Source organism: Filicampus tigris, chromosome 1 (genome assembly GCF_054856515.1).
Source record: "Filicampus tigris isolate MCC_2025a chromosome 1, RoL_Ftig_1.0, whole genome shotgun sequence".
Classification (NCBI taxonomy): Eukaryota; Metazoa; Chordata; class Actinopteri; order Syngnathiformes; family Syngnathidae; genus Filicampus; species Filicampus tigris.
In genome coordinates, this window is record NC_141217.1 from 33,411,934 (window position 1) to 33,425,306 (window position 13,373).

Sequence of the window (13,373 nt, forward strand, 5' to 3'; positions counted from 1 at the left end):
TCTCGCCATCCTTTCTCTTTCCAACTCTCTCACTCTATTCCTCTTCCCCTCGCTCCTTCTCTTGCAACCTGTCTTTTCCATCCATTATTTCCATTATCGATACCGCATATCCTCACAAGGGTCGCGGGGCGTGCTGGAGCCTATCCCAGCTGTCTTTGGGCAGTAGGCGGGGGACACCCCGAATTGGTTGCCAGCTAATCGCAGGGCACACAAAGACAAACATCCGCACTCACAATCACACCTAGGGGCAATTTAGAGAGTCCAATCAACTTACCATGCCTGTTTTTGGAATGTGGGAGGAAACCGGAGTGCCCGGAGAAAACCCACGCAGTCACGGGGAGAACATGCAAACTCCACACAGGGAGGTCGGAGCCGGGATCGAACCCACGACCTCTGAACTGTGAGGCGGACGTGCTAACCAGTCGACCACCGTGCCGCCCTGTCTTTTCCTCCTTTCCTAAAAAAAAAAAATGCTTTGCCATTCCCATCTCACCCACTCGATTTCTCTCCCGGGCTCTCCTTCCCTCCCCTCTCTCCCGCTTTCCCTTGGCCCTCTCTCCTTCTATCACTCTCTCTATTCCTCTTCCTCTCTCTCTATTCCTATTGTAAGTTGCAATTCCTCTGCCCGTCTCCACTCCCTCTATTTCATGCTTTAACTCTATTCCTCTTTTCCAGATGAATGCTTTTAATGCCCTCTTCTTTCCACCACTCTCTCCCACCCCGTCTACCCTCTCTCTTTCTCTCCCTTCGCTCTCTCCCACGCGCACCCTCTCACTCTCTCTAGATTTCTCTTTTCCCGACGGGAGGATGCAACACCCACACTTTTCCTGCGTTTTTCGCTTACAGCAGCGCGTCACAATGACCCTTGAACACTTTTGACGTAAACCATAACAAACAGGTTATTCATATATTTTTTTTTGGGGGGGGGGGGGGTGGTTTGAACAGGATCTAACCTAAAGCACAGCATTCAGGCATTCCTCAGGAAAAAATGAGGTGAGAGCAAAATGATGTGCTTGATTTGCCCCCCCAAAAAATAAAAAAATCATCAATCCAAAAACGACACGTGTGCACCTGACTTCCCCCGAGTTACACGCTTGATTTTGGCGGAACCCATTGCGGGATATTTCCTGGGCTCCCAGTTGAGGAAGCGGCAAGCATCACAGCGACCGGCGTAAATCAATGATAGCATAATAAATGAGACGTGAATCTTTCCTTCCTGGCCTCTGCAGCATCAGCTTTGAGCCATTGCCGAATCGCCGTCATCGTGCGACGGCCGCGCATCCGCTAATCGCGTTTCCTGCTAAATGAACTGTTTGGATGCTTTCACCAACACTTAAGAGGAATTCCAAATACGTGTAGTGCAACTCGCCGATGTGTCGCCTGCTGCTGCTGCTGCCTCTTGTGATGCTTCCCTGATCAAAGTTTACTTTCCATCTCGTGCCGAAGGGACTTTCATTACACTTTTCTCCCAGAGCTATATCAATGCAAATCATCACAATTATCCCCCGTGTGCTAGTACGGCCGGAAATGAGCGCCCGCCCACGGAACGCGCAAGAGGTAACGCTCGCAGCAGGTGCAGCCGCCGAGGCGTAATGGCGGCGTTCCTCCCACACGGCGACGCGGCGAGGGGCTGCTGCGCCGGATCCACCGGGAGCAGTTCAGCGCCACTCGTCACAAATGATCAAGCTAGCCGTCTGTCGGCAGACAGGGCAACCTCCAACAATTAGTCAATTCACCCCTGAAAAACAAATTTTGCCGTCCATCCGTTTTCTGAAGCGCTTGTCCTCATTAGGGTCATGCCAGGTCGCACGGAGACAAACAGTGGACGGGTCGCCAGCCCACGTCAGGGCGCGTACGAGCAAACAAAGCAGTGGTTATGATAAGCAGAGCTGCGCACTTGACCCCTTTTTGACCTTCCGTCCTCCCGCCGCAACCTGGGTACCCTTCCGTCCTCGTCCCTCCGTCCTTATTCATTAATAGTATCATCCTCCGACCCCGTCCGTCCTCCTCCTTTTAAAGTGGTTCCTTCATTACGTCTTACTCCACCCACGAAAAATGATAAAAAAAAAAAAAGGTTGTGCATGACGCCGCGGGAGAGATGCTAACGGCTGAGGTTTATTTAAAGCTCATTAGCTGGCTAAGTGGAGAGTTGTACTGTAACTGCTTCATTTCGCAGCGGTCATCGTTTATATGTCAATGCAGTGGACGTGAGGGAGGTCAGTCTCTGAACGGATGGGCGGAGACGACCGGTCCGGGGAGCGCTTCCATTGGTCAGCCCTTCAGGTTGCTGATTGGTTCTCTGGTTTTTCCTGACCCCTGCAGCAACTATATTACCCATAAAAACAGACTAGGGGAAATGACAAGAGTTGTCCTAAATTTTTAGCAACATTGTTATTTCCTGCACGGTGGAGGGAAGAAGAGCAAAAGTATTTGGCTTGATAATACTGCATATAAATCTACAGTTTCATACGTTGTACCTATTGCGTGTATTATAAGTCATCACTGTGTCATTATACATCAGTATCAATACATTTTTTTCTTCCTTCTTATCTCGTATATATTTGGGACTCGTGTATAAGAAGCTGCTAATATGAGTTGGCGTTTGGTGCAAAAAATGAATGTTATAATTTTCAAAGTGTAAACATGCAATTTTGAATATGTATTTCCTAATTAAAACAAAATATACCATATCTACACAGCTAGCGAAGTTACTGACACACGACAATATACCTTTTCGAAATATACTAAAAATAATATAGACAAAGTTGAGGTTAGCATATTGGCTTAGTCCTCAGCAAGTGTTCCAGTTTGTAATGTGGCCCCTTTGCAAAAATTTTTGCGCACCCCTGGTATGGACAGATCATCACTCAATGTCAAGGTACGAATAGACAAACAATGGATTGATTGCCCACCAATGTCAGACAATGGACTGGTCGCCAGACGATTTCAGGGAACATTTAGACTGGTAGCCCATGTCAGGGCTGAATGTGCATCTATGATTGATTGTTGTGCTTGCAATTTTTTTTTTCCCCCCCAAAAAGAAAAACTGCGATCAAGCTATCACGCTTTGGTTTTTCTTTGGTTTTTCTCCTAAATTTTTGAGCGCGCGCATATTCTATACGTCACAACTGTCCGCACAAAATATCTGAGCTGAGCAGTCACTCACTCCCATTTTTGGAGTGGATGATGGAGGTGACATGTTTGAAAAAAAAAGGGGCCGGACTAAGTAAGGGCGAAGGTGGATTTTGGTCCGGCCCACTAGCCGGCGCGTGACGTGGTCACGAGGCGGCCAAAGTTCATCTCAACATACTCGTCAAAAGCCTTTAGGCTTCTTTTATACTCCCGTGCCGGCGGAAATTGTTGCTGCGTATACGACGCCGCGCAAGTTGTCTCTCGTGATCGGTTCGTGATGTCACATGTTGCGATGACGTACAGTTTCCCGCCGGCTCGGCCCGGCAATTTATTCGTTGCCACCGAGGAGAGGATCCACCACGCAGTTCAAACGTGAGGGAAATGATTATTTATGTACTGTATTTTGTGCAGATTTTATCCCTATATTTTGAAAAAAATTGGACAGAGTCCAAACTTCATATGATGATAGTATACCTCTCCAGGAGCAAGAATCCACTGGAATAATTTTCTACTTATTGGAGGAATGTTTTATTATCGTCGTGATGAACTACAGTTATATACCGTAGTTGCGTGCAGATCGGGAAAGCATTATCGGAAGGATTAGAGTACGCGCGCACTCAAAAATTTCGGAGCGGATAGTTTGACTTCGGAAAAACCAAAGCGTGATAGCTTGACCGCAGTAAACAAAATCACCGAGTGACGACTTGTAACCGGAAAGGGTTCGAACTTGTGAGTTAGAGCTCCCACTAAAATTCAAGTGCATCAATAAAGTCTAGTGAGGGGCGCTGACAATTCACCTCATATGATGATATCTCGTACAATGACGGTTGAAAAAGAAATGAACTTTGTGGCCCCTTTCCACTCGAAACGGTCCAAAGCTTGCTCGTATCGAAGGCTTAAATGTCAGCGTTGTCATGCTTTAAAGGGCTCATTGTCGACTGAGGCGTGACGCTGTTGAACCCCCGTCTGCGCACATGTGACGGAGTGATTAACGCGACACCCTCTCACGTCGAAGATAACGAGGAGGGCTCACTCACCAGCTGAAACACACCGGCTATCTGTTCACACGCGCCCGCGCACACGCCACAAGAGGACCCTCCAAGCACAACTCGTCACTACGCCATTTCTTCATTTACAGGAGCGGTGGGATCTTAGGGCTTGATTTTAAGGTACTTTTATGAGTTTATAAATGTCTTAGTGGTCTTGGGCCATCTTATTTATCTGATTTGCTTTGATCATATGCCAGCCCTCGCGGATCTTGAGGTCCTGTGGCGCCGGCCTTTTTCATTATTCCTAAGGTGAGGACCAAAACGCACGGCGAGGCTGCATTCGGCCATTTTGGTCCTCGACATCGGAAATAGCCTGCCAGAGGACGTCGGGTCCGCAGAGACTGTTGAAGTTGTTTTTAAGAGGAAGCTCAAGACATATCTTTTTATTTTGGCTTTTCAATAATTGCGCTTAGTCTCTTACTAATTTGATCCAATCTTATCGTTTTCAATATTAGCTCCAGTGTTTCCTCAAGGGGGACCGCCGTGTGAATATAGCTATGCTTGTGGATATTGTGAGGGGGGAGGGAAGGCGGGAAGGGGTTTTCCTTTTTGTATTTTGATGTTTTTAGCATACATCACTTTAAGTTGCATTTTATGTGTGAAAGGTGCTATGTAAATCAAATTTGATTTGATTCGAATGGGCATATGTAGGCCCGAGGATGGACCACGTCGCGAGGAAATGGCTAGCAGCTTTTTTTTTTTTCCAATGAGCTTGTCGTTATTGCCTCGCGAGCCAGCCAGCTGACACTTTCCGAAGAAATAACAGCTCCATGCTAGTCACACGCCACCACGGAAGCGCCCGAGGGACTCTTTTAGAACAAACACAGCTTTTTGTGAGTAAGCACACGTATGCTTGCTTCCCCCCTGTGACAGACAACAGACTAAACTATTAGTCAGCGTTCCACTATTTAGTCAGTGTCACAAAGTACGGTGGTGTTGTGAGTGTCCCAAATTATGAGTTATTCAAGATACTTGCCACTATTCAGGTGATTTTTTTTTTTTTTTTTTTTTGCTCCGAACTGTAAGCAGAACATTGAGACACAAGCGCTGCATGGTGGCAGGGAATTCAAAACAAAATCACTTCACAACAAGCAGTAGTTATACAGATAGCAAACAATTCTTAACACTGGTAGTACGAGAGCAGTCATTTTGACGGTTTTCAGACTTTGATGCGTTATTACTCTGCGTAAATAGATATAAGATGCTCCTGGCCTCTTGACTTTTCCTAATTCTGTATATATTTCATCACCGTGGTGCAATTTTAGGGTATTAAACAATATAAAAAGAGTTATGAGTCATTATTCCTTTAACTACGGCGTCCGGCGTCCCAGTCAATTTGACGGTTCTACTTAATCCGATGCACGTAGCGCGGGTTTCCATAGCAACCGGCGGTTGCATTGAGAAAAGCTGCTGGTCACATGATCGATTACAAAAAAAAAAAAAAAAAAGCTTTTAGAGTAGAGGAGGGGTTATATCTGCTTCAAAATATTGACAAGTCTGAGGATGAATTACTCAGCTGACAGGGAGAGTCAGAGTAAAAGAAAAAAAAGTCCTCCTGCCCCCACGGCCAAAAGGAACCGTGTCGCGTGTGATAAAATAGACTGTTAGATGTGATAGTCTTGACATTGTGGGTAGTGCATGCCAGACACTCGCAATAAATAACATAATCAGCTTATGTGGTGATTGTTGACATAATTCCCACATGGAAAAAAAAAAAAAAAAAAGGAGTTCTGGGGTGCGATCGGGACGGAGTCGTTTTATGCGCCGTACTTCCCGTATGCTTCCTCTTCTTCGAAGTGAAGTGCAGTAAAGCCGTTTGCAACACGCTTCTCTTTTCCTTCGGCTCCAAACCGGCTGAATTTTATAACGGTTGACATACGGGACAATATAGGCGCCCCACCAACTGTTTCTCATTGATTTATATGATATAATTTACATTAAAATACACTCACAACAGAATTTTAAAAAAAACAACAAAATACCTTTATTAGACGTCGCCGATGGTGTAGTGGTACACACGCCTGAGTTGTGTGTGGGCAGCGTGGGATCGGTTCCCGCTCAGTGCGTGCGCCCTTGCGACTATCTGACGACCAGTTCAGGGTGTAATCTGTTTTTCGCCCATTAGGCTCCTGTACAAGATAAGCGGTTTGGAAGATGACACATGACACCTTTATTAGACACTTGAGCAGCGAGTAATAATCATTTTAATCGATGGCGTCATTGCCAGAACGCAACAGAGCGCAATCCGTCAATATGACTGCTCTCGTAGTTCCAATCAAAATCCTGGTAGTCCAAGTGTTTAAAAAAAAAAGAAAAGAGGCTTCAAGCTGCTTATTTACACTCCCAGTTAAAGTTTACTGTCAAACTAAAAATAAAACAAAGAGAAATACACTTTGTGTATTTAAACAACCACTAAAACAACCACGTAAATTTACCTTAGCCAGCATAATGCGAACACGTAATGGGAAATGTGGGCTAACAAATGACATCAGTGTCACGGTTTCATAACACTTTAAGAAACTGATGTTTGAACACAAACGGTGGAGCAACACGTAATTAAACAATAGTCACAGGGGTATATTCTTTATCCTCTGTGAAGAACAACTAATATTACCATAGTACGTATCCGTGGCCTAGGTGGTACAACAGAAGGAGCAGCACCATGTCAATTGAATGGATGAAAATAAGTGGCAAAAAGTGTTGTGTTTTCTATATCCTGTATAATCATATAATTACTTCGTTTTTATAATGCAATATTAGATGAAATACAATTTTTTTTTTTTTTTTTAAAGCGGAAGTCAACCCAAACATTTTTTCCAAAAATATGTTCCCAGCAGGCCCACTAGTTGAAACACGGCATTGTGATTAATTTTGCGTATGTGGAATATAAATTAAGCAGCAAAATGCACTCGTTTTTAGCCATTTCGGGGGTGGCAATTTTGCCATATCTGTCGACTGAAAATGACATCACAGTTGCTCACAACGTCCAATCGCGGCTGACCTGTTTTCTGAATCTGAGCCGTGATTGGTCGTTGTGAGCAGTTGTGATGTCATTTTCAGTCGACAGAAGACAAAATGGCCGCCCCCAGACATGGCTAAAAACGAGTGGATTAACACTTATTCCACAAACACATTATTTATCAGAGTGGCCTGTTTCAACTAGTGGGCTTGCATAGAACATATTATTGAAAAAAAAAAAAAAAAAGACTTCCTCTTTAAATGTGCATCACTATCTAATAGGTGAATGGTAACCAGGGGCATTACTATCACCAACTATAAAAAATTGCAAGTTATTACAATATATATATAGCTAAGAATACATGGAGCCTACTTATTTAAAAAAAAAAAAAAAGTTCATTTCATAATAAAGATATCATTTGTTTAGGTAAGTGTTATATATCGCAATAATAACATTATCACAATACTCAACACTTAGCGCATGTTTTCCCAATATCGTGCAGCTCTAGCGCTTGTTGTCACAATCACTGACAAAGCTGTGTAGCACAGCAATCACACATCTAGTCAATAATATAATAATATGATAATAAATCACAGAATTCCCAGTATACATGTCAGGCGTCAAATTTGCAATGTTATGGTGTAAAAAAAAAAAAAAAAAAAAGTGGTTCCCCGGCAGACTAATCTAGCTTCATATATAAATGGAGGTGTAAACGTTTTACAGGGACAGTTATATGTGTAGTGGTTTTGCCATGAATTTCTTTGAGAGTGATTATGCCACACATAGCTTTACGAGAGATTATGTGAACCTCAAAGGATTGTTACGCACACAAGTCAAATTGTAAAAATTTGATCTGGGACATGCAGTGGATACAGTCAAGGAGTCCAGGAGTGTGTCAATGATAGACATTGGAAAGGTTGAGGAGCTGTGAGTGGGCTGAATTCGCAGTAAAACATACTTCACTTTGCAATTAATGAAGAGGGATTTCCCTGAGCTTCCATCCACATTTTACAGCCGAGGGGAGAGAAAATGAGTTGGTTCCAATACAAGGTTATACAACCGCTGGGGCATGGCCATATAAAAGTGACTTAGCGCTCATACCAAGACATTACCGAGGGACCACAATCTGTTCCAGGTCCAGCAAAAACTGAGCAGGCAGTTCTCATTGAGATCAATTATTGCGGAATAATTCATTCATCGTACGGCGGCTAGTCAACTCAACTCTAACTCAACTCAACTTTACTTGGTTGGTGGCCTAAGGCCTTGTCTACACGTAGCCGGGGTTTTTTAACAACCGTATATATTTAAAAAGTAATTAGAAATAAATACGTATTTGGGGGAAATTATGAGGCGAGGCTTTAATGTCTCATTTCATAGAGACATCACTAACGGTGATGTCACATCACGTCAACCGTGCGTTAAAAAAATGAATCGATCCGAGACATGGCTGAATACTATCACCATAAATGTCCACTTTATGCTTCATGTTTCAAGTGGGATTAAATAAAAAATAAAGTCAATAGTGTTACTCAAAACAACTTTGCTGATTCGATCCCCCTGCTGCTAGCTAGCACTGTAACTCCGCCTGCGCGGGGGGCATTTTGGGCTCCGTATGACGTCAATGTTGGACATTGTAAAAATTCGGATATCTCTCCGATTTAGGACCACATATGAAAGCGACCCAGGTCGGATTTGAAAAAATGTGAGTGAGCCGCTCAGGCTGTCATAAAAAAATTAGATACAGGTCGCATATGGGCAAAAAAAAAAAAAAAAAAAATCTGGGTCGCATTTGCCTACAGTGTGAACCTAACGTCAGACCCTTCCTCTGTTGCCAAGTTAAGGAGGGGTCGTAACAAAAGCCAAAGAATAAATGTGTTTTAAAATGAGTTTCGAAGGTGTGGAAGGGTATTACACAACACGCCTGCGCCGAACGTACTCTAATGGTCACTTTAATGGGTTTTCTCCGGGTGCTCCGGTTTCCTCCCACATTCCAAAATACATGTATGGTAGGTTGATTGATCACTCTAAATTTAAACCTCTAAGTGTGATTGTGAGTGTGTATGTTTGTTTGTCTCTGTGTGCCCTGCGATTGGCTGGCAACCAGTTCAGGGTGTCCCCCGCCTACTGCCCGAAGACAACTGGGATAGGCTCCGGCACTCCCCGCGACCCTTATGAAAATAAGCGGGTCAGATAAAGGATGGATGGATGTTTCTTACTCATGTTTTGTTGACCAAAAGCGATCATCAGCGAGGCCGAGGAGAAGGCGAGGTAGTTGTCACGGCCCTAGCAGAGCGTCTGTTTGACAGAGCGCGGATCTTATTTTCACAGGAATTCAATCTGTCGGGAAGACCGAAGGATAACACATACAAAACACACACACGCACAGCAATTCAATACAAGGAAGAACAAAATGTATGGTGCAGGCTGTGAGGAAAAAGAAACCTCAGGGAGTGGAGACGGGAATCAATATAAACCAGTCATTTTATGATTTATTTACTATGGAGGATTCACAAGCCAAATCAATCCATGTCAAGCATGAAAAGCACTGACAAACCAGAGAAGAAAACATTGAATCAATAGATCAATGGATAGAACCACTACCAAGGATCCCCTCACATAAGTATTGAGTAGAGATACTGAATCTTAAATTGTCCCTTGAGATACGCGTGACTTGACTTACGGGTTTTTCGAGATATTTACTGTCGTTTAACCCATATTTTCGCTTGATTGAACACTGGAAAATAATGAACAATTCATCAAAATTAATCTTTAAATGCCGCTCCCGATTGAAATTTTCCATTCAAAACAACCACATAGCTTAGCCTTTCAGTCTGCTAGCTTAATGCTAATGCTAATTTGTATCTAGGTTATGGTGCTTTAACCCTTTCAGCAGTGGTTTAAACACAAAAGGGTGCAGCAACAGCATGTTGGCAGACAATATAACAGTACTTACAGTCATATATCTTTTGTCACATGCTGTATTAGCGTGGTAGACCATTTGGTTCCATTTGTTTGCTCTCAGGAAGACCTTGAAATTTTGAAGATTGAGAAGTAAAAAAAATCCAGTCAGTTTAAAGGGTGTTTCAAATAGAGACAGATCGATATGCTTTTTTCAGGGCCGATGCCGATTATTAATGGTCACGGAGGCCGATAACCGATATTTGAAGCAGATATTCATTTGTAGAAAAAAGGGTTAAAATGGTGTGAAAATTTTGAAAAATAAAAACTCCAGCACTTGACTTAGTTTAAAGGCCCTTAAGCACCAGTATATTAAAAAGCTTTAGTGATTTACAACATTTGAAAGCTTTTCTTAGAAAATAGACAACTTTGTTTTACAAGTCTAACAAAAAGTGTCCGGAGCTCCCAGTCTCAGATGCATGTCTTATACTTCAATGAAAGCAAACATCTCCTTAAAGTTTACTACAGTAAGTAGTTTTCTAAAAATCCACTATAACTGAAATGTTTATCTTTCACACATCTTTGTTTTAAAATTCAAAAACAGAAAAGTGCATCCTCAACACAGCTACTAGCCATAAAACTAATCTCATCAACACGGCCGTGTCTTCTCTCCATTGCTTTTTGTGAGTGTTCTGACTTTCGGTGGAAGGAGAAAAAGTGACACTTTTTGCTCTAAATGCATGTGCCCGGACTTTCACTCACAATACTTTGCCGTCAATTTTGTATGGAGCGGTGGTTGTTTTAAAGAGCTCTATAAAGTTGAGTCGAGTTTAACTTTTCATGACGTGGGTTACACACAGACACGCACTCCCTCACTTCTTACTTTTCTCAACATTTCCCTGTCAGCAACTTCACTGCTCTCCGGAGCCATGTCGTTCACAAAGCTCTCACCTCTGCATTGTGACAATGACGGAGCGGTTAGCTTCAAGGCAAGACATCTTACCGTGGCAAGCAGAACTGCCCCTTGTGTTTATAAGACATAGAATGTTACAAGTGGTTGTCAGTTATCGTAGACTGACATTTATTAACATTTCCTCAAAGTCTGTTTATTAGCTTGAATTTCTCCTATGCCGTGCTGCTCAAATAGCGAGAGAGACACAGGCAGCTTTATGCTGATTGGCTGTTACCCACTACACAAGGAACCAATCAGATGGTGCTGTGGGCGGGCCAATCTGCTTTGGAGGCAGGGCCAGTTGTGCAGCACAGAGAGAGCGAGAGAGAGAGAGAGAGAGAGAGAGAGAGAGAGAGAGAGAGAGAGAGAGAGAGAGAGAGAGAGAAAACCATGCCGCAACAACCTGCAATAAACCAGCTTTTAATTTATCGGCCTTAAAATGAGAAGAAAAAAAAGCCGAACACGATCATCGCCAAAATGCCAAATATCGGCCTTAACGACCGAGTAAAAGTATCATTTGCATTTTCATTGGTGGATGTAGCACTTCATCAAAAAAGCCTCCCACTTACACTTGACTTAGCTAATGTAGCATGTCTGTGCAAATGCAACATGCGGCAGGCACACTGACAGACACTATTACCCCACAACCCCACATCAACGACTTGGACTAACATTGCAACTCTGTTTATCTTTCAGCTTTGACATGATAGTGCTTCCATTAAATCTGACCAATCACTTGAAAATTAAGGATCTTGGCCCAGTCTAGTTGCCATGTCGTGGGCGTGATTACACACTTGATGGGTGGTGGGCAGGCACTCCAGACACACTATTTTTATGCAAACATTGTGTTGATTTTCCATAGGACGTCCCCTTAAAACCTTACATAATGTTTGGGTCAAATTTGAGCAAAAAGCATTCTCTGTACTAATTGCAAGGTTCTGTAATTCATATTCTGATTAGGGAATCTTAAATTCACATTTTATTGTAAATTGCCTCCCCTGTTCAAAACCACATCACTCTATGACCAAAAAAAGTTTACCGGGCACACAGTATAGGCTTCTTCTAACAGCTCACACTTTTCAAATGAACGTCACTCCGAAGTTTACGCTTATCTTACAAGCTCCTCCCCTCACCTCAGGGCCACAACAACCCGGTCTCACTCACACTGTGGCAATGAATCATCATTAGGCTGCTGATAAAGAACGCGATTAAAGGAACCAGAGTGTTTTGCAGAGCTCTGTGGGCTGCAGTGGGAGGTTTCGCATTAAAGCGCCTATGAGATAGCGTTTCGGCCGGGAGAAGCGGCCACTCTGGAAATATAATAGTGATGAATGATGTTAATTGCTGTGTGTCATTCCCACTGGGAAGAAACACAAATGCGCCGTCGCTTTTGTTTACCTGCTCGTGTTTACATTCGAATAAGGGGATGAGGCGAATGGCATGTTTAGAGACATTCGAAAGATGCCAAGCCATAATAGGGAAGTATCAGAGTACTCAACAGGCCATATTTATGGTTGTTGGTGCACGCTGGAATAGCCTGGCGCCCCAGAAAATGCCTTCTCATTAGGGACAAAAACAACCTTGAAATGGAAAACGTCAGGGATATTTTAGTAATTTTATTTGATTCCACTTGCCAGTGCAATCACATGGAGAAGATAAATAACCTTGCCAGACTAATAAACAGAATACAAATGCAGCAATGATCTATAATTGGGTTACTTTTGTAATGTGTTACCGCCCCCCGACCCCCCAAAGACTTATAAACTGCATGCATATTATTTTTGTATGCGTTTCCTCACATAAGCTGGCACGGGTGGGGAATTGGAGAGCAAATTGTGATCACCAGCAGGTAAATTGCAGTGTGTTTGCGAAAATCCAAACGGAGACCCATCCAAAATACTTGTAGCATGAATCCATCCATCAGTTTTCTATTTCACATGTGTGAGGCGGGTATTGCCATGGACCGGTCGCCAGTCATTGACAGGGCACAGGAAAAAAAAAAAAAAAAAAAAGAAATGGTCACCAATATCAAAGCACATATATGATCACCAAACAATGGGCTGGTATAGCTCAACAAGAATTCACACTCACATTCACACCTATGGGCAATTAAGCGTTTTTTTTTTTTTTAAAGCGAGCGGAAAAACTCACAAAAGCATACAATAAAATGACTAAAACAGTTTTCCCAGTGAAAAAATATCTGAGACTTATTTTAAGGCCATATCACTAACGATGGGCGAGCGCATCAAAAGGGAGGAAGAGCGGCCGGGGGCACAGAGAAGAGGTTGCTTATGCTTAGAGGCAGAAATAAATGAGATTAGAGGCTGCAAGAGAGGCTGTGAAAGAGAGCATGAAGAGTACAGTGCGAGAGAGAAGGGGAAGG

At 43.1% G+C, this 13,373-nt stretch overlaps 1 protein-coding gene across 3 annotated transcripts in view; it reads right to left on the reverse strand.

Moving 5' to 3' along the window:
- The window catches only part of cpne5a (copine Va), a 123,485-nt gene extending 112,298 nt beyond the window's left edge, over positions 1 to 11,187 (reverse strand). For 2 of the 3 annotated variants that reach the window (XM_086034500.1, XM_086034491.1), the window contains exons 1-4: positions 11,042 to 11,187; positions 10,094 to 10,168; positions 9,357 to 9,477; positions 6,164 to 6,310 (exon numbers count right to left, since the gene is read on the reverse strand). The gene's annotated coding sequence lies outside the window, so the exon portion shown is untranslated. Of the gene's footprint in view, positions 1 to 6,163; positions 6,311 to 9,356; positions 9,478 to 10,093; positions 10,169 to 10,921 lie in introns of all 3 variants that reach the window. The other variant, XM_086034483.1, reaches the window with a different exon arrangement.
- Positions 11,188 to 13,373: the final 2,186 nt, after the last annotated feature.